General features: G+C 41.8%; 1 protein-coding gene and 1 long non-coding RNA gene across 10 annotated transcripts in view; one reads left to right on the forward strand and one right to left on the reverse strand.

The window, feature by feature from the left end:
* The window catches only part of FOXP2 (forkhead box P2), a 570,611-nt gene extending 561,922 nt beyond the window's left edge, over nucleotides 1-8,689 (reverse strand). For 3 of the 9 annotated variants that reach the window (XM_086692029.1, XM_086692022.1, XM_086692037.1), the window contains exon 1: nucleotides 7,973-8,689. The gene's annotated coding sequence lies outside the window, so the exon portion shown is untranslated. Of the gene's footprint in view, nucleotides 1-6,169; nucleotides 6,687-6,714; nucleotides 7,928-7,972 lie in introns of those variants that run through there. The other 6 variants (XM_086692056.1, XM_086692009.1, XM_086692070.1 and 3 more) reach the window with 4 other exon arrangements.
* The window catches only part of LOC147583100 (uncharacterized), a 32,294-nt gene continuing 19,356 nt past the window's right edge, over nucleotides 6,310-19,247 (forward strand). The window contains exon 1 of the long non-coding RNA XR_015245456.1: nucleotides 6,310-6,423. This is a non-coding gene — a long non-coding RNA (uncharacterized LOC147583100). The remainder of the gene's footprint in view (nucleotides 6,424-19,247) is intronic.

Below are 19,247 nucleotides of genomic sequence, written 5' to 3' on the forward strand. Positions count from 1 at the left end.
ACCTCCTCCTTTAACATCAATGGAAAAGATGATAAATGCGTTTCTCTATTCTCAAGGTATTTCAAATAAAATTCCTGAACGAGTTACTGCATATTCCAAATATGGACATAATATGTGGGAAGGAGATCTATAGAGCATTAGGTTTAGAAGAAAAAAATCAATGGGGATTATGGAGTATACTTGTGAGGAGCACTGGGGGCTGAATGGAAGTATTGACTATAGTGATGCAGTACACCTGAAACTAGTACTATACTGTATGTTAACTAAGTGGAATTTAAATAAAAACTTAAAAAGCAAAAGAATCTGTGAATCTGTATGATGTTTTACGGAGAGCTGTATCACTTATTCATACCTTAGTTACAGATGTCCAAAAGCAATTTGGGCAAGCTCAAGAGTGAGATTTTAAATTTGGAGAGATGGACCTTCCAAAACTCCTAAGTACTCAATCTGCTCTGTTTAAGTGTAGATGCTGAAAGAATGAGGCAAAAGAGAAGTTGTAAACTTACGGTGTGTGTGCCAACACAGAGAGGAAAGCCATCTAAATCTAAAGGTTTTCAGAAGAGACCTTGGCTTAACCCATTTCCTCCTATTCTTCCCCACAGACAATCTCAGAAATACTTGGTATGCCAATGTTGTGTTCATAACGTAGCCATTAGAAATATCTATAGACATTATTTATATTATTCATATTAAGATGTGATTATGAAATATATGATGAAACGTCATTTGGACTGTCCTAAGTATTATTACATGGAAGCACTCAACTATTGAGCATTTGTTGTTGCCCAGAAAGAAAAACATCCATTCACACCTTTCAAAAGCTAAGTATACTATTGTTTCTCAGATCAGAATAAAATAGAGATAGAAAATATTGAACTTGAAGTGTATCCACCTGAGAGGGGAGCCATGCCTTGGTCAATACAGTAGTGAACATGGTATACCAAATGTGACATGGTATAAAATAAGTGAAAAGGAAAAAGGAAGGTGAAAAGCATTGCAGCTACACAAAAAGTGAGTTAATGATATAGACAGAAGTAATTTCTTGGCCCTCTGACAACTCATCCATTCTTTCATTCAATATTTAGTTTTATAGCTGCTACCTAGTGCCAAGCACTGTTCTACGCATTGGATTAGAACGGTGAACGCACAAAATCCTTGGCTCCCTGCAATACACTTTCTCATCAGGAAAACGTGATAAATAAACAACTTTTTAAAATGTCAGCTGATGATGGTGCTGTGGGGAAAACTAATGTTGGGTAAAGGTGACAACGCATGACCAATGAGTATTTGTTATTTTATATACGACAGTCAGAGAAGGCTTCTCTAAAAAGGGTATGTTTGAGCAGAGACATGACCTTCATGAAGATATCTGAGTGTAGAGCATTTCAGACCGAGAACACAGAAAAAAATTTGTGGTGGGAATCAGCTTATCCTGTTTTGAGAAATATCAAGGAAGCCAGTATGTCTAGAGTTGACTGAATAAGAGGAAAATGTTAGGAAAGAATGTCAGATAGGTAACAGGGGTCAAATAACATGGACTTATGTAAGGTCTTTGTCTTTTATTCTCAGGGACATAAGCTATTGGATGGTTTATAGAAAAGAGTGACATAATCACATATTTTTAAAAGATCACTCTGCTGTGTGGAGAAAGGACTGTGTTGCCTAGAGAGAGAAGGGAGATAAATAAATAGCTACTGCCAACAACTCAGGTAGGAGATGATGGTCTACTTGATCAGATTGGTACCAGTGGTGGTACTAACTAGATGTATAAAACGAGCTTGGGGGATGAGGGGAGGCACTTACCTAAACTAAAGGCAGACTCAGAAAGGCGGGGGGGGGGGGGGGGGGGGGGGGGGAACAACAAAAAAGGAAGTGAAGAGTTAGCTACAGGCATACAGATATAGATCAACTAAATCCTGGAACATAACTTTGGGTGAAGTAATGGTGAGGAATAGTCCTTAAAGATGTTGGGGATCTTTTTTTTTTTTTTTTAAATGAGATGATTTTATGACAGTCTACATATGCTAAGATGTTAAGCTATTTGGATTAGTGTACTATAAGTTTCTCCTCGCTATCTGCCAGTGAGAAATTTTATAAATGCTTTCTCTGAAATATGTCTACTGCTGATTTTTTTCTTACCCCCTAAAATTCACTTTAAGAAAGTTTGTTTTTTTCTTAAATTGAGATAAAGTTGTAAAATGATGGCTGTAGCTGTGTATGTCTACCAAAATGATACAAAACTAAAATAATACAAAAAACTTTGACAGAAAATGCCATTATAAAAGTTAAGAAAGAAATGAATACCAGAAAAACTTTACACTATTTCTAGTAGTATGCTTTATTTGAGGAACTCAAAGTAAATTTCCTTAACTTCCTTTAAAAAAAAAAAGTGTAACATTCTCATGGCATAAATCTTTTAGGCTTATGTTAGATCTTTAAAAAGAAACACTAAAAACTTAAATAAATTTTAAATCAACATTATCCTCCACATAGTATATTTTAAGCCTTCCAAGATAGAAATCAAGAGAAATTAAGCAACATTAATAAACTAAAACTGCTGAGAGCTTTTAAACCCCTGGGGATTCATTTGCTTCACAGCCATATACTTTTACAACATTTAAATTTTATTTGCCTTTGCTAATAAAAATAATTTGCCACAGAGACAGGAATGAAGACATATTTATCAATATAATGGGAAGGTATATTCTAGAAGTCCTTGGTGGATTGAAGGAAGAGGGAGGTATACAACTGAATGGGAAACAGACTTATATTGGTAGAGTATAGGTCCAAGAACACATATTTCAAATATCAAGGAATTTAAAAGGCTAAACCTGGCCCTTCATAGATAATTTACAGAGAAAATGCATTTTAAATAAAATTTTAGATAAAATTATATAAGCAAGCGTAATTTAGAATTTCAGTTGTTCATAGAAAGCAAGTTGACAGGTGAAGAAATACAGTAAGGAGTAAGCAAAGTTAATAATTACAAAATGAAAAAGTATTAGGGTTCAAAGTGAAACAGGGGTGATACCATTATAGCTCATTTTTGAGCCATGATACTCTTAATTTAGCTGCCTGGCAAAAACCTGTATAGATAAACACAAATTCCTAGTCACTCCAATTACAAAGTTAACATTATTCTCCTAAGAATTAGGCCAATTCTTAACAATGCCGCATTTGAGAAAACGGCAAACTGCTGAAGCATCTATTTAGAGAAAAAACAGTTTTAGTAAATACTGAAAATAAGTCACCACATATATATAGGTTTACTTTTCATTTTAATATGAATAGTGTTGGAACATTATGAATCTAAATCTTCTTTAAGGACCTCTCTCCACTCAATGTTCTAACACTAACCTCTTAATTAGTCACAATATTTCTTTATATTTCACCAACGTTATTCCCTTTTTTGTTTTGTCTAGAAATTTGGGGGAGGGGGATGGATAAATACACTGAGCAGAGCAAAAGAATATATACAAGAATACATCAGAGGTAATGACAAGACAAAAGTAAATCAGCAAGTGGAAGTAAATGCCCATTTATTTTAATACGTAAGAATACCTACAAGGAAAGAATATTCTACAGGAAAAAAATATTCTACCATATGAGTATTTATGTAATTCAATAGTAATGAATTTTCACATAAACAATGTGGGACTTAAAAAAAAAAAAAGTAATGGTACTTTTAGACAACTCCCCAAACTATACCTAGTTAGGGCGCTGAAAAACACAGTAATGGGGTCCACCTGGAAGTTCTGAAAAACAAATGAAGATGCTAAATTTCTGGAACAACTCCATAAAAAAATCAATGAAAATGACTCAAGCCACATGGGGGAAAAAAAAAGACCTAAGAACTTAAAGTACTTTGTACAGACTATGGAAGTTATAGGGCTGGAAACCAAGTATATTAAGAAATACACAGTTGGATCTAGGAAAATATTTATGTCATCTAAAGAAAAAATAGAACTAAACTATGACATATAACATCTGAATTAGGCACTAGATTATCTGTGGATCATAAATACTGCAGTATGTTTAAGGCAAGTTGTAAGCACCTGTATTGCTTTTTCAGACTCTTAAGAAAATAAGCAGTTATCATTTTGGGTTGGGTCTGATCAAGTTTGTTAGAACTCCACAAATTAGGGGGTACATAAGTAAGCTTACTTTGAAAAGTCTATGTAAACCTTAAGCTCTCACTGGGCCTAATTTAAGAAACAGGCTTTCTTTATTTAAAGGGCAGTGTGAATCTGGGCACTGGTTAGAACATTTTGGATCCATTCATTTATCACTAAGAGTACTCCCATCTACCACAAAGTTAAAGGGGGAAAAAAAAAAAACCAGTGTGAGTGTGCCAAGAATTAGTATTCAGTAATTGCAATGAAATTGTTATTATTTCTGAATTCAGTGGTGGTTTGCAATTTTGTCTAGCAACAATGATGTCAAGAGAACTTCTCAGTGACATTCTCTTACAAGTCAATGGCTTCTTTCTGATTTAATTTAGAGAGGTAGAAAATACGTGACCACTTCCATCATTCAGTTTTCTATCAGTATTACAACTAATAGCTGATCTAACATGAGACTATCAACACAGAAATAGACAAGGGTGATGAGGCACAGCCAGCTATAAATCCTTAAAAATATCACAAATAATATGCCCTTTATGTAATTGAGTTCTGTATCCCTCACATTTTCTCTTGAAATAAAAATGTCTGGTAAATTTGTCTGGCTATGTTCATTATACTGTTGTATGCCCTATGAGTCTCAGTCAAACCATGAAGATATTTTCACATATTTAAATATACTTTCATAAAGTATAATTCTAATAGCTCTACAAAGAGAATTGGTTTGTGTTTTTAAATTTTTGCTTGTACAAAAGGAATAGAACTTCTCATTACAAGTTATCTGTAAATTTAATGTTCACCTTCTTTCCTATTTTTACAGTGTGCCACATACAACAATTTCCCCCTATTTAGGTTTCTAGAATATTACAAGGATTCATTTTATTTTATTTGTAAAAGCAAAACCACTGTACTATCACCAGTGCAAATAAATAAAACTTCAATGACAGTTTACTTAGATACAACCATTAATAAGTCTAGTCATGTCATAATGTGATTAAAGGTCTCTTTCCACTCCAGAGTATGAACTCTATGAAAACAATATTCAATTCTAAAATGTCCATCACTCTAAATCTCAAAATGCAAGTTGAGGAATTTTGAAAAACAGTTAAGAATAGTTCATAATTGTTATCTGTATATAATTTCTTTTGATTATTCTATATCCACCGTAGTGCAATTGTAACATTTTAGTTATCTGTATATAAAAAGAAAGCATGTACTGCACTCCTTAAATTGAATTATAAAGAAAATACTCTTAAAAATTCTTGCATTCTTGTACTGAAACGTGAACTTTTGGATGATCTTTTAAAATGGAATGTCCTCCCTCACTTACCTACAGTGATGTATCATCAGGTTTCCAGTCTCCTCTTTAAAAGTTAGTAACTCAATCACAATTAAACACTTATTCCACTCAGTTTTGGGTAACAATGAAATAGTGGGGTTCTTAAGGAAGTAGTGAATTGAACAAGGACTGAACCTGGGTCTCCTTAAGTAACAAAACTGGGAGGATGGGAGAGGGGAAGGAAAGAAGGAAAGAAAAAATGACTTCTAAAAAGCTTCTAAACTAAAATGAAATCTTAGGACCCTAATGATCATCACATACATAACTTTATACCCACTTTATTAATGGTATACACAAATAAATCCAAACTGTAACTTAATTAACAGTATTAAACAAACACTACATTTTAAAATTCCAGTACACCGAGAATATACTTATCCATAACTCATAGTGACAGAAAAGATAAACAGGCCCCTTGACAACATAAAACATTTCCCAAGGTACCGCACGATGCAAGATTGAAGAGGAGAGTATCTAAAAGCTCATCTTGGCTTCAGTGTTGACCTGTGACATAGACTTGCTATTAAACACACCCCTCCTGTCTCCGCGGCTGCCTAACCAAACTATTTGAGTTAGGAGAGCATGCAAAGAGGTGCCTTCCAGGCAAACTTTTGTTTTCTAAAAGTTAATCTCTCCAAATACTTCCAGTTGGAAAACGTCCCACTTCAGCTACTTGACACCAGGGCGTCACTTTCTCCCCTCGGCTTACCTGCTACTACTTAATTATTCTTCCAAATAGACTCTGGGCATGTTGCGGAGGTAGCTCTTTAAGCACTTCTGAATCCATGATGACTATATATGTACACATCTTACACACTCCCACAGGTCTCTCACACCCTTTTTCCCTCCGGCCAGTCCTCAGCACTCACCCAGGCCACGTCCGGAATGCCAGCCCACCTGGGAGCAAACAGTACTCGAGGAATAATCCTCAAGACCAAGAAACTGACTGGACTGCAACATGTGGTGAGAGAAAATGGGGGGGGGGGGGGATAAGCATTACAGATAGCAGCTGTCCATTAAGTGGTTTAAATCTGTTGGTTAAAAAGCCGAATAAACAAATACACAGATGGGGTCTCGTTCCTTGGGGATTCCGGAGTCTGAGGAGCCAGTGTCCAGTTAGGCCTCCCTGGAGTCGTCCCTATGCAAAACTTGCACCGGTTGCGCTCTCAAAAGCCCCAGGCTCGCACGTGTCTTTACCCTCTGGTCCCTCCTAATCGGTGTCACCCCACGCGCCAGGTGCCCTGAGAGACTTACCTAAGAGATCTCAGAGTCTGAGGATAGTAGGGCAACTTCTCCTCCCTGCTCTAGACGGGCCCAAACGCCCTCAACAAGCGAGGGTCCACAACGACGCTCGCCCAGAGGTCGGGGTGTCGGGGCGCGTCCTGGCCTGCAGGGCGGGGAGACGCGCGCGGGAGGCACGCGGGCGGCGCGCCCGGCCACCCAGTGGGTCCTGCCGTGCAGCCGCCGCCGCACGTGAGCCGCGGCGAGCGCGAAGGGCCGTTGGGACACGAGCTCTGCCCGGGTTAAAGCCAACCCCCAGCTACCGACTGCCCTCCGCTCGTCAGGGGCCTCCACCGACTTACAGGTAAAAGCCAAGCGAGAAGCCCTCCCTTTCTCCGCAAGGTGCCCGCGCCCCTCCCACATTCCCTCCCTAAAGAACCGGGAGGCGCGAGTTCACCCTAAACCTACGCCCAGAGTGAGGAGACCTTTCCAAAGCAGAGTAAAAGTAAGACTAGGACAGATCCCGGGTGAAGCGGGTCGTGCTGTGGACAGGGGAAAGAGCGTGCTGGGGGCAGCAGTCAAGATGCACCATTATCCCGAAGCATCACTAGGGGCCAGGAGTTTCCTTACTGGAGAAACAGTTGTGTCCCCTCTCCGCCTCTAGTTCCCAGAAAAGTACTTCTTAAATGAACGCCGAAGCGCCTAACTTAGAGACGGACGAGCAGCATGCACTTGCCCAATTGAGTAAATAAAGGTCAGCAGTTGGATCAATAGTGTGCTTCCAACCGCCAGATGTTTTTACTGTTGTTTCTCCTCCCAGGGGGAAGGGGGGAAGGGAGGGGAAGGAAGAGACAACAAACAATAAAAATAAAAGAGTAAACAAACACACATCTGGTGTTTCGACACACATTTTCCTCCAGCCGCGGTCTCTCTGGACGAGGCAAAATTTTGCATATTCAAAACTAAAAATTAAACCTGAGCCAAAGGCAATCTCCCCTCTGTCGATTCTCCCTTCCCCCATCACAATGCAAAATGAAAAGGAACAACAAGTGGTGATGTTAGGTCCGGAAGGCGACCCCGACGCGGAGCCGAAATTTGACACATGTCACACTCGCCCCGCCGCACCAAGCTCAGCGGCTGGGGCTAAACTTTGCCGCCGCCGCCGCCGCCGCCGCCGCCGCGGGAGGAGCGCGCAGCAGAGTAAAGTCGCAGCCCGGCCCGGCGTGGAGGTGGCTGGGACGGGGTGGGGTGCGGAGGTGCAGCGCGCCAGAGTGAGGGCGAAGAAACTTACCGCGACCTGGGACGCCTGGGCAGCGTCCCGGGAGGTGGCACCCGCGGCGCCGAGGCAGAAGCCCCCAAACAGCACACCCACGAGCGAGTCCCGGCAGCTGCTGCCACGAGTGGGGGGCGCGCCCTGGGGGGGGCCGGAGGAAGCCGCAGCCAGCAGACGCGGCCGCCGCATAAATAACCGGGACGGGCGCTCGCTGGCGGGCTGCGGGTGGCGCGGGGCTCGAGCCGGGGCGCAGCGGCCGCCGCGGAGCTGCACGCGCCGGCGTGTCTCGCGCTTTCTCGGAGGCTCGCGCTGTCTCGCGCTGCCGCTCCCCCCACCCGGATCTGTGTGTGTGTCTGTATGTGTGTCTATGTGTGTGAGTGTGCGCTGGCGGGCGCGCGCACCCGGGCGCGCGCGCGTGTTGTTGGCAATGCAAACTGTACACACACTGCGCGCGGAGCCGCCTCTCCTCCGAGGGGCGGGGTGGGGGAAGGGATGCCTCGGAGGATTCTGAAGTACTGCCGGGCCACTTGTTTGTTTCACTTTGCGTTGTTATTGTTGGTTGTAGTTGGTCCCCAAAGTGGTTTGGAACCAGCCGGTTAGAATGCCTGTCGCCCCCATCTACCTATCTCCCCCGGACCCCCAACTTCTTTAAAGGAGGGGGAAACGCGGAGCAGAATATTGTTCGGCTTTGCAGTGGAGCCTCCTGGCTGACGTCAGGTCCACCTGCTATGTAAACAACTCGCTGGAGAACTTGTTTGTTCTGTGCCAGATCTTCCCCCACCCCCACCCTTCTCCCCACCTCCTGCTCCGCCTCCTCCCGCTCGGCCCAGACGGCGCGTCGAGGAAGGGGGTGGGGAGGGAGGAGAGAACAAAACCGTATGCTGTATTGGCAAAGCCGAGTTGTGTCTGCTGCTTCTTGGCAGTCCCCAAAGTACGTCCTCTCAGCAGACGGAGCTGCTGGCAAATGAAACAGGGGATTCCACGTGAAGTGCAGAAAGCCTCGAAGGGATCCAAAGCCCTCGGTGGCAGGGAGTTAAAAGTGCATGGTAGTGAGACAGGGAGACCCAAGCGTGCGTTAAAATGCTGATTGGCCTTTCTTTTCACGGTGTGCGCCTCCGCGGCCTGGGCTGGAGAGAGGCCGAGTGTCTTTCTTACTCTTCATTGTTGTCGTGGCTCCTGTCTCACTTGGGCCCAGGAGTTCTTGGGCTTCCTCGTGGTGGCTCCGTCCGGGTCACCGGCGTGGGGCTGGGCGGCGGGCCGGCCGGGGCGGAGCTTGAAAGGAAGGGGCCGCAGACCTGGGACTTTTAGGGTTTGAGGCTTTCGAGACGGGCCCTATCAGTGACTGAGGGTTGCCAAAGTACCCGGAATGAAAGGAGAGAAGAAACTGCCACAGCCCGCTCCGCGTGCACTTCAAAGCCAAGGCGCCGGCGCGGGGGATGCGCGGGCCCGTCCTCCACAGCACCCGGGTCCCAACTCCCGTCCGTGGAGCACGACCCAGCCAGCTGGCCCACGCGGGACCAAGGGGATGACGAGGGAGAGACCGAGGCAGGACCAGACAGGCCTGGATGGGACGCGGGACCCGACTGGGGGATTCCTCCGTGCAGTCTCTTCCCCAAGCCCGCTCCCCGCAGGCGGTGCCTCCCCTCCGTCTCCCGCCAGTCGCTCCGCTGCCCGCTGGCTGCGCGACCCTCCACCCGCCGCCTTCTCGGCGAGCTGCCGCCTGAGCCCGCCGCTCAGCTGACAATCAGTGGCAAAGCGTGGCGTTCCGAAAGGCGCTGAAACTTTCTTCCAAATAGCTGCAGCCGAGAGGCCATTGCGAATTAGAGCCTGGCCCCCGGCTTCTTCCCGGCCAACTTTAACATCTCCGGTGGCAGAAAGGGGGGAGGGTGGCTGGGGAGACGGGCGAGCAGCACTAAACTTCTGCCTTTGAGTCTTTCTTTTCCTCAAAGAGCAGCGCGCCCTTTCTCTAAAGGGCAGACGCGAGCTCACACACACACACACACACTTGGCACCAACTCTTCCCTTCAGAACCCGCAGTTCTCCCGGGGAGGAAGCAGCCCTGGCACCCACATCTGTAAACACACCGTCAGCTTTTCTAGTGAAACCAATTAAGTCAATAAGCCAAAGGGGCTGGTCGTGGGAAGACGGCCCCTGCCAGGAGCACGAGGAACGAGGTAGAGTTGAGCTTTGAATTGCGGGGCTTTCTGCGAGCTTTTAAACTCCAGGTAGTCCTTAAGTGCTCTGCTTATGAATTGTGTTCTCACTCTTTTTAAAACTGTCTTTTTCGAAATGCAGGCTGAATAGTGGACAAATAACCCAGATCTTTTTTTTTTCTTTTTTTTTTTTTTTTTTCTTCCCCAAGATGGGAGCAGGGAAAGAAGGAGAGAGCATTCTTTAAAATTAGGAAACGCCAGACCCAAATGGCCCTACCTCGCCTTTCTGAAAGATTGGGGATAATTTCATGTTAAGTAATCTGCGTCTGTGCTTCATTGGCAAACCTACATAAAAAGCGGATTCTATGAATTAACCTGAAACTATTTTGCAAAAGACAAGGAGCAAACGGTGTCGAAATCCTTGGAGAGCTGAGGATGTCTTTCCACAGGATTTGTGAAAAAAGGTAACAGAATAGTCAAGAGGTCTACAGAGTCCCACTTTCCCCCTTTCTTCCTCCCCCGCAGACACAGACTCGATTTACTTCTCTGTCCAGGGGTCTGGAGGAAGTGAGTGGGAAAGGTTTATTAGAGAGGAGTCCGGGCCACTTGGAAGAGAAGTTCAAGTTCCCAACGAGGAGAAAGAGGGTTACGCTCGAAAGACTTGGAGAAGAGCGGGTTTAGTTAGCCCTTCTCTTTCCTGTACACAAAGACACGTTTTGGTGAAATTCGCCGCCTCTGACGTTTCTCTCCTGTGAATACAAATAGCCAGGAGCCAAGGGGTGCAAAAGGATATCTCAGTCCGAGGAGCACTTCTTTCTAAGTGGGCTGTGTCCCCTTGACACTCGTCTTTCTAAGCGGGGCTGAGCCCGCAGCCCCCGGATGCCCCCGCTTAACTTCGCCCCATTCTGTCCTCGCCTGCTGCCATTCCCCGGGCCACCAACCCTTCCCGCAGGGAAGGCGCCCAGGGAGTTGAGAAAGCAGGTCCTGCCAAGAGCCGCTGCCCCGGGCGGACCCCTAGCCCGCAGCCAATGGGCTGGGCCCGGGTTCGAGAGGTGAAAGTTCAGGCCCAGGGCTAGCGGCTCGCTGCCCCTCTGCGCTCGCCTCTCTCCCAGCCCCCGCCCCCGGCCACAGTGCAGACACAGCCCGGCTACCAGGGGCTGCCACGGTGGCACGTAGTTTGTTGATGGGTGGTCATAAAATATATTTATTTGCAATTCCTTTAACTCGCCCACCACCCCCGCCCCAGCCTGGCCCGGAACACTGCGGGCTTTGTTCGCCTAGCTGCTAGCTGGAGCCGGCCGGGGTTTAGCGCTCTGTGCTAACAGACTCCAAAAAAAGTTGAAGTGTAATAATAGGAAAACCGGGTTTCCGCAGCCGAGGAAAACGCTGAAAGGGCAAACAGCGAACGAATAGTTTTCTTTTGCACAAGTCACTGGTCAGCCCACTGGATCGTGGCAGCCTTGCAACGAAACACTGCCTAACAGAGAAAAGGGGGAAGCCAAATCCTGTCCCTGTAGTCGCCGCGCAGGGTCGCAGCCACAGCTCAAGCCTCCTTTGCAGCACGTGGGGCTGCAAAAGTCATTTAGAAAGGTTCCAGGGGAAAGTTACACGGGGCTACCGGGTACCTGGGGAGTTTCACCAACTGGACCTCGAAGTGCTCTCACGAAAATTTATTTGATTGCAAGTTCCTTTTACGATGAAACCGCAAATCAACAAATTCCAAGCCCCTGCTCTGGGACGGTCGAGGCGAAAGATAAATTCGTTTGGGATGGTCTCTGCGAGCGCCTCTTGCGCGAAATAACCCACCTCAAATGAAACTAACCAAGGCCAGGATGAAGGAAAGCAACGTACGCGAGTGACACGTATCAGAAATGTCGGTTTCATGCTTCCCCGAGCGGACTGCTTCAATTTGTAGCCATTTGTTACAAAATAGAATTATTCATACACGTAGGGCTACTTTCTCCCAAACTTTCAGTTAAACAACAATTACAGGTTTGTTTTGGTTTTGTGTTTTCTTCAGAGCCATTTCACTGGGGTCAATTGTGACTGATACTTAAATTTGACTGACTTGAAAGATGGCTGGGAGAAAGGGTAAGGGGCAGGTTGTTATTAAATTATATTTTTCTTGCTAGAGATGCCGTCTTCAAAGTTGTACTACTCACTTCAAATAGCTTGTAACAAAAGTCTTCAAATGCAAGGTGAAATATCTTCCCTTTTCCACCTAAGAACGGGCACCTATCAGGTTCCTACTTTTCCCCGTCCTCTACAGTTTTTCTGAAGATGAGCAAATAAACAGACTCCTCTTAGACATTCCGCTATCACCACTCTCCTCCCTGACACATTTTAGGAAAGAGAGAAAATTCTAGTTTCACGGAAGTCAAATCAAGGGTAATCTATGTTACCAAGTCAAATTGAATGTTGGTGGAGTTACACCACCATCTGTCGTTAAGCCTCGGGACTACAAAATTTGGGGCCTATAATAAATCTTAATGAGCTTTCCCAACTTTTTGTTTGTTTGTTTGTTTGTTTGTTTGAAATCACAAACTATACTTTTCGTTTGTATTTGTATAACATGTACCCTAAATTTACCTGAGTCCTAAAGCAACACATAGGCGTTCATGAATTCATGCTGCTACCCGGCTTCTCCAGTCATCTCATCGTCAGAAAAAAATAAATACCCCACTTCTGCCAGCTTCCAGATAAAGCCTTTAGAAATCAACAGTGGGACTGCAGACTTCCATTACCCCTCCCCTTCACTTGCTTCTAGCAGGCTACTGATAGAAAGAGCCTCCGCTATAAGGGCCACCCATGTCCTGGAGCCAATAATAGACTTCTAATTCTCTCATGAATTTAACCTCATCCTTTGTTAGTATATGTAATCTTGAAACCTATAAACACAGCATATCTCTGCTAAGAGGTCGGCTGTGTCTTTAAAAATTGCTTGAAAGACAGTTAATGTCAGGTTCCAGTTCTGGTTGATATCACTGCAGAGACAAAGATCAATTGCTCTGGCATAAGATCATGCCAAGGAAGGCTTTATCCAAATGAATATAGAAAAAAAGACAACTACTGGATAAAGAATTCTAATGCTCACCCAAAAGCCTCCATCAAGCAATGAGAACTCCGTTTTTTTTTTTTTTCACACAACACTGTGGTGGCACAGTATATATACATTAGACCTATTTTTTTTTTAATGATCTCAAAATATCTCACCCCTCTCTGTGTTAGAGACTCGACTACCAAATTTCTATTTTCCAGAAAATAATTACTTTTTTAAAAATGTAACAGCTTGCTTATGTTGGTAGGCATTCCCTGGAAATAGTAATATTAAGTAGAATCATACTAAATTATCTACATTTGAGCAACTTTGACCACACAAATCACAATTTCACGTGATTCAAATTCATAGGAACTAGATTTTTCTGAGAAGTGGTCTATCACTGCAAGAGTAAGTATAGCTAAATTGTTAAATCCCTGATGTTTACTTCCTGACACATTGACTTAAATATGTTGAATTGCTTGATGCAAGAGCCCTTTGCTTGATGATGTTTCTACTATTACATTAGTTTTAGAGTTTGTATGTCTCTCGATAGCAATGAAATTTTGGAGCTGAAGGAAACTTCAAAATACTCTAGTCCAGTCCCTTCATTTGAAAAATCACAAAGCAAAGATCCAGACATGACAGCAAGATTATACCCCTCATTAGTAAATCTGGTAATTATTATTGAACTATTTCATATTTCTAGACATATAATAATCCTCCTTCCTCATACTCCACAAAAGGCATTTTTGTCACACCATCTCCCCCCCCCCACCCCCTGCCCCATCTCTTTACATTTTCTTCACATCCATCGAAACTGATACGGCTCATTGATGGCAATACCTTTGGATGTCAGTACAGTATTAAAGATGGTTAACTGTCATGTCATGTCCACTGTAATACACAGGAGGAAAAAAAAGTCTGATGACTTGTTTCTCTTGAAAGTCAATTAAAGTCTGCAAGATTTCTTCAACAGTGTAAAGAGGTTCATCACTGTTGATTGCAAGTGTTCATTATAGAAAAACTGATGGCAAGAGGTGCTAACACAAACCACGGTTTATGATGTTTTTCAGGGTTAATGATCTTCAGGGACTCCTAGGGGGCGAAACCCATAATCTCAGTAGCAGCTTGTCTTCACTACACTCCAGAAATAAAGGCTAACATGAGTCTGTGAGAAAAATACAACATTGATTTTTTTTTTTAAGCTATGAGCAAAAACGAACTATATCAGGATCCTGCATCGGTGTAGATTTTTATTTTGGTTTCATAACCATAGGGCTGTAGTAACCATAGTCGTTTACCCAAAAGATGTATTGAAGTGGTTAATTGTAACAAATCATATAAAAGTTCAGTTGTTCGCCATCTCCCTCTCCCCCTTCTCCTTCTCCCTCTTCTCCTTCTGTGTCTCTTTCTCCTCCTTTTCCTTCTACTTTTTCCTCCCTCTGCCATCATCTACATTACCACCCTCACAATGAAAACTTCCAAACTTCCCCACAGATACTCATCTCCTAAGCTCCAGATGTGTTGAATCAATTGCCTGTGGATAGCACCATATGAATTGTGAAAAGGTACCACTTGCCCTCTTCTCTCCTTGGGCAGCTACTCCTCATGCCGCCTGGTTAACAGTTAGTAGTCCCTCAATCCAACCAGTTGCTGAAGCCAAAAGACCCAAGTCACATGTGCTACCTCCTCTGTCTTCTCACAATTCAAGCAGCATTAGGTTTTGTTCACTGTTACTATTTCCTCTCCCATTCTCTTCTTCCATCTATCCCAGTGGTGTTGCCTCACTTCGAGATTTCATCACTTCTCTCCTGGTCATTCTGGATAACTTTCTAATCACCTTCCGTACTTTCGTTTCTTTTTGTTCTACGTCATCCTCCTCTCTGCTTTCTAGAACACGTCTGAAACACGTGTGAATTACACCAAGCTTCCCTGTGGCCAGTGGAGTTGAATCTCAAGTTCTATAGTCCAATAGGGCAAATATGGCTAACAAATACGAGGTCTTTAATCATCTTCTTTGGAATGAATGAATGAATGCCATGCCCCAGACAGATGTATTTTAGCTGTGAAATATTTGCTCTCAGAACATTATACATATATATATGTATGTATATATGTATAATATCTATATATATAAATAAAGATATATTTTTAGCTGTGTATCATTTTCAGCAGATCTGTAAGTCTGTTTTGTACCCAATCATCTGGCTAAAATAGTTGTAACTGAAGATTTTCATTATTTTTTCATATGAAAGAACTTAGCAGATAGATATAAAAGTATGTTCAATCTGGCATTCCTATTCCCAACTGCATTATTTAATGGATCAACAAATATTTATATACTAAGCACTGTGGTAGGTATTCTGAGAATTAAAAATGTATAAGATTAGGTCCCTGCCCAGAACGTACCCTCTAGTGAGAACTAGAAGATATATAAGTGGATTATTTCAATAAAACATGAATTTCAATACAGCCTAAGATAGAGGTATATCCAGGATACAGTGAGACCAGGGAAAATATGTCTTGAGGCTACACTAACAAGTTATGCAGCCCTATGTTTTTGTGTGTTTGTGATGATAGCTTTAAAAAATAAATCTAAGAATACATCTTTTATTTTTTAAAGTTTTTATTTAAATTCCAGTTAGTTAACATACAGTGTAATATTCGTTTCAGGTGTACAATATAGTGATTCAACACTTCCATACATCACCTCGTGCTCATCGCGAGGGCTCTCCTTAATCCTGATCACATGTTTAACTCATGCCTGCACCCATGTCCCCTCTGGTAACCATCAGTTTGTTCTCTATAGTTGAGAGTCTGTTTCTTGGTTTACCCTCCCCACCTCATCTTTTAACCAAATGTTTAAATTTGCCAAACAGCAGCCTCAGAAAACTTATAACCTTTGAGCAAAAGCACAAAGTTGTGGTAAAAACAGTTATACCAAGGACAATGGTGGGTTTAAGGACTGTGAGGAAGTATGAGACAGTTCCCTGAATTATCTCAAAAGTACAGAATGCACGTTTATAAAAAGATTACTTCTAATTTGTCCTGATTTTGCCACGGGAAAATACTTTCATAATAGGCAAGAACTGAAAAGAAAGTAAGAGAACATTTTAAAATGTTCTCAGTTTAGGGAGAGATTCGCATGTCTTTGTTTGTTTTGTTTTGTTCTTTTCCCTCAGCATCCTTTCTGGCTCTCAACTGAGGAAAGCAGTTATCCTGGCCCCATGGGGTCCCCTAGGGACAGTCATAGGATATTGCATTCTCCAATTTTTCCCCCATGTCAATCACCTTTTTCTGTCCCATCAAGGCATGCTGGTCCCCTGCTATCCCTCCCTTGTTAACACCACCCTGAGTTCAGTAAATATAGCAGTAGGCCATACTTTCTCAGTTACATATTACCTCCTCTCTAAAGTCTTTCCTCCCTCTTCTGCTTCTTTTTCATTTAACTTACAAAAATGTTTCTCACTAATTTTGTGCCTCTCTCTTTTTCTGTCTCCCATTCTTCCCAGAAAACACACACACATGCACACAATCATTGTTGCTATGTTTAAGAGCAGAGCTAGTAATGTAAGAAATGAAGAAACATGGAAATGAACATGAAAATAGGAAAAAAAAATTAAAAATTAGTCCTATTAGCTTTTAAAACCTTCAGGTCCCCAGATAAAGGAGCAGCGAAATACTCTTATACCCCTCTGTGAGTTAAATTGATACGATTCAATTGGAAAGCAATTTGGCAACTTGTGTTACAGCTTTTTAAATTAGTCCCTTAGCTAGACTGCAATCCAAAAGAAATTATCTAAAATGCAGATGGAAAAGCTTCATGCAAAAGCTGTTTATCATAGAATTATTTACAATAGTGCATATATGGAAGTGATTATAGTCAACAATATATAATATAGCCTAACCACTAAAATAATATTATAGGATGTTTTAATAACATATAAACTGCTTTTGTTATACGGTGGAAAAATAGTATATAAAAATGTATCAAAAAAAAAAAAGACTAGGAAGAAATGTACCATTGTGATATTCCCCAAACTGACCCATAATCATCTCTACTTCCTGGTAGGCGCATTCTTGTGCAGTCCCCTCCCACATTGTTCCAGGCTCCATCTATATGGCAGAGGTGATGGTATGTCACTTCTGAGCTTAGGTTATAAAAGATTGTGTGACTTCTGTCTAGGGTTTTGGATCTGTCTCTTAGATCACTCGCTCAGGCAAGCTGCCATATTCTGAGCAGCTCTGTGGAGAGGCCAACATGGTGAGGAAGTGCTGTCTCCGGGCAACAGCCGGGGAAGAACTGAGGACTGCCAACAACCATGTGAGTGAACTTGGAAACAAATCCTCTTTTTCCCAATTGAGTCTTCTTATGATGACTGCACCCTGGCCATCAGCTTGATTCCTACATCATGAGAGAATCTGAGCAACAACCACTCAGCAGACCAATTCTGGGTTTCTGACCTTCAGAAACTATGAACTAAAATATGTTTGTTAAATTAAAGCTGTTAAGTTTTTTTTTTTTCTTTTTTTGGCGGGGGGTGTAATTTGTTACACAGCAATAGATAACTGTAAAAACATGATAAAAAAGGTTATATTTAAGTAGCTTAATTTCAGGTGATATTTTTTCCCTTTCCTCTTGTATTTTCAAATCCTCTGCAATAAAGACTTATTGTAATTGGATAAAATTAAATAATTTATTAAACAACTATTTTAAATTTTGTATTTGAAAAGACAGTGCCCTAGAGTGCTTTTTAGAATTGCTGCAAATTTAGTACCACCTCCCCCACCGATCGACATCCTCTAATAAAACTGGATTTATCTCAAGCATAACTTAAATACAAAATTACATTTCAACTTTACTTTTTAAAATTTACCTAGAAAAGTGGTGTTCCACATTTTTTTAATACAAATAAACAACATAGGCACATATGACATGTGCATTTCATGAACTAGCAGGGTATCTGAACACCATTTACAGCATTGTTTCTGAGAAGAGCTGATTCCAAGTTTAGACAAATCACTTGCAAACATACTGTATTGTAACGCAGCATCGTCCTATATAGGCCATTCAAGAACTCATATAGGTAAAAGGCCTTTTCTTCCTTGATTATATATAACAGGAAAGCTTAAATGATTTTGTCTTAAGTGAAGTAAGTGAAGTGAATAAAACAAACTGTGAACTGATAAAGTAAAACTAGATTCTCACTTTATATTTAATCATAAGAAACAACCATTGTCTCTTGAGGTTTTCCTAATTAGGTTATAGCACAGTTACAGTAGTTGAGTAGAGAAGGTCAAAGCAAGTTCTAAATTAGTTTAGCAAAAATTAGCAAGTCAATAAGTGTGTTTTTCTCAAATTACAGTAAACATGCTAAAACAAACAGATTGCCTAATCTGTTAATAATAATGCCTTCTGTCTTCATATTATAAAAACCCAAAACATTGATTTTATGCTCAGTTGATTAAAAAATTAAGTCATGAAAAACCATAGAAAACCATTTTTGGATCCTGATAATAGTTTTTGTATAATCAATTTTTATAATATCTAATTGCCTTGTGAATTTAAAGTTGGTAAAATAAAATAGATATATAAAATAATTTTCATAACATAAAATATATATTGTGAGTATGTTAATTATTTAGTTTTTTCAGGTTATATTTCTAAGTAACTGTGAACACCAAGTGCATTGTAGAGTTTACTTCAGGAAACTTATATAGAATATTATCATTGAGTTCATGATCATAAATAAATATGGTTCCTCTCATAAGAATATATTGTATGTACTAGACAGATAAATTTCTGCTAAAGTAAGATTTCATTTCCCTATCCAAAGATTCTCACATTTTCTGACTTATTTTTTGAAGTTAAAAAATCTTTTCATTACTTCTATGATCCTTTGTCCATAGTGTTGTTGATTCATCTTCTATAACAATCCTCTTTTCCACCTCCTCACTAAATTCTGTGAATCAGGATCAAAGACAAAGATGTCTGAACTGGTGAAAGAAATGTATGATATTTTAACCAATTGAAGAAAACTCATTGATACCTTCCATGGTTTTTTCAAATAACTAGGTCATTAAGGATCATAAATCATAA

The sequence above is a fragment of the Puma concolor genome, chromosome A2 (assembly GCF_028749965.1).
Source record: "Puma concolor isolate L17-30 chromosome A2, mPumCon1.1.hap2, whole genome shotgun sequence".
In the NCBI taxonomy this organism is placed as follows: Eukaryota; Metazoa; Chordata; class Mammalia; order Carnivora; family Felidae; genus Puma; species Puma concolor.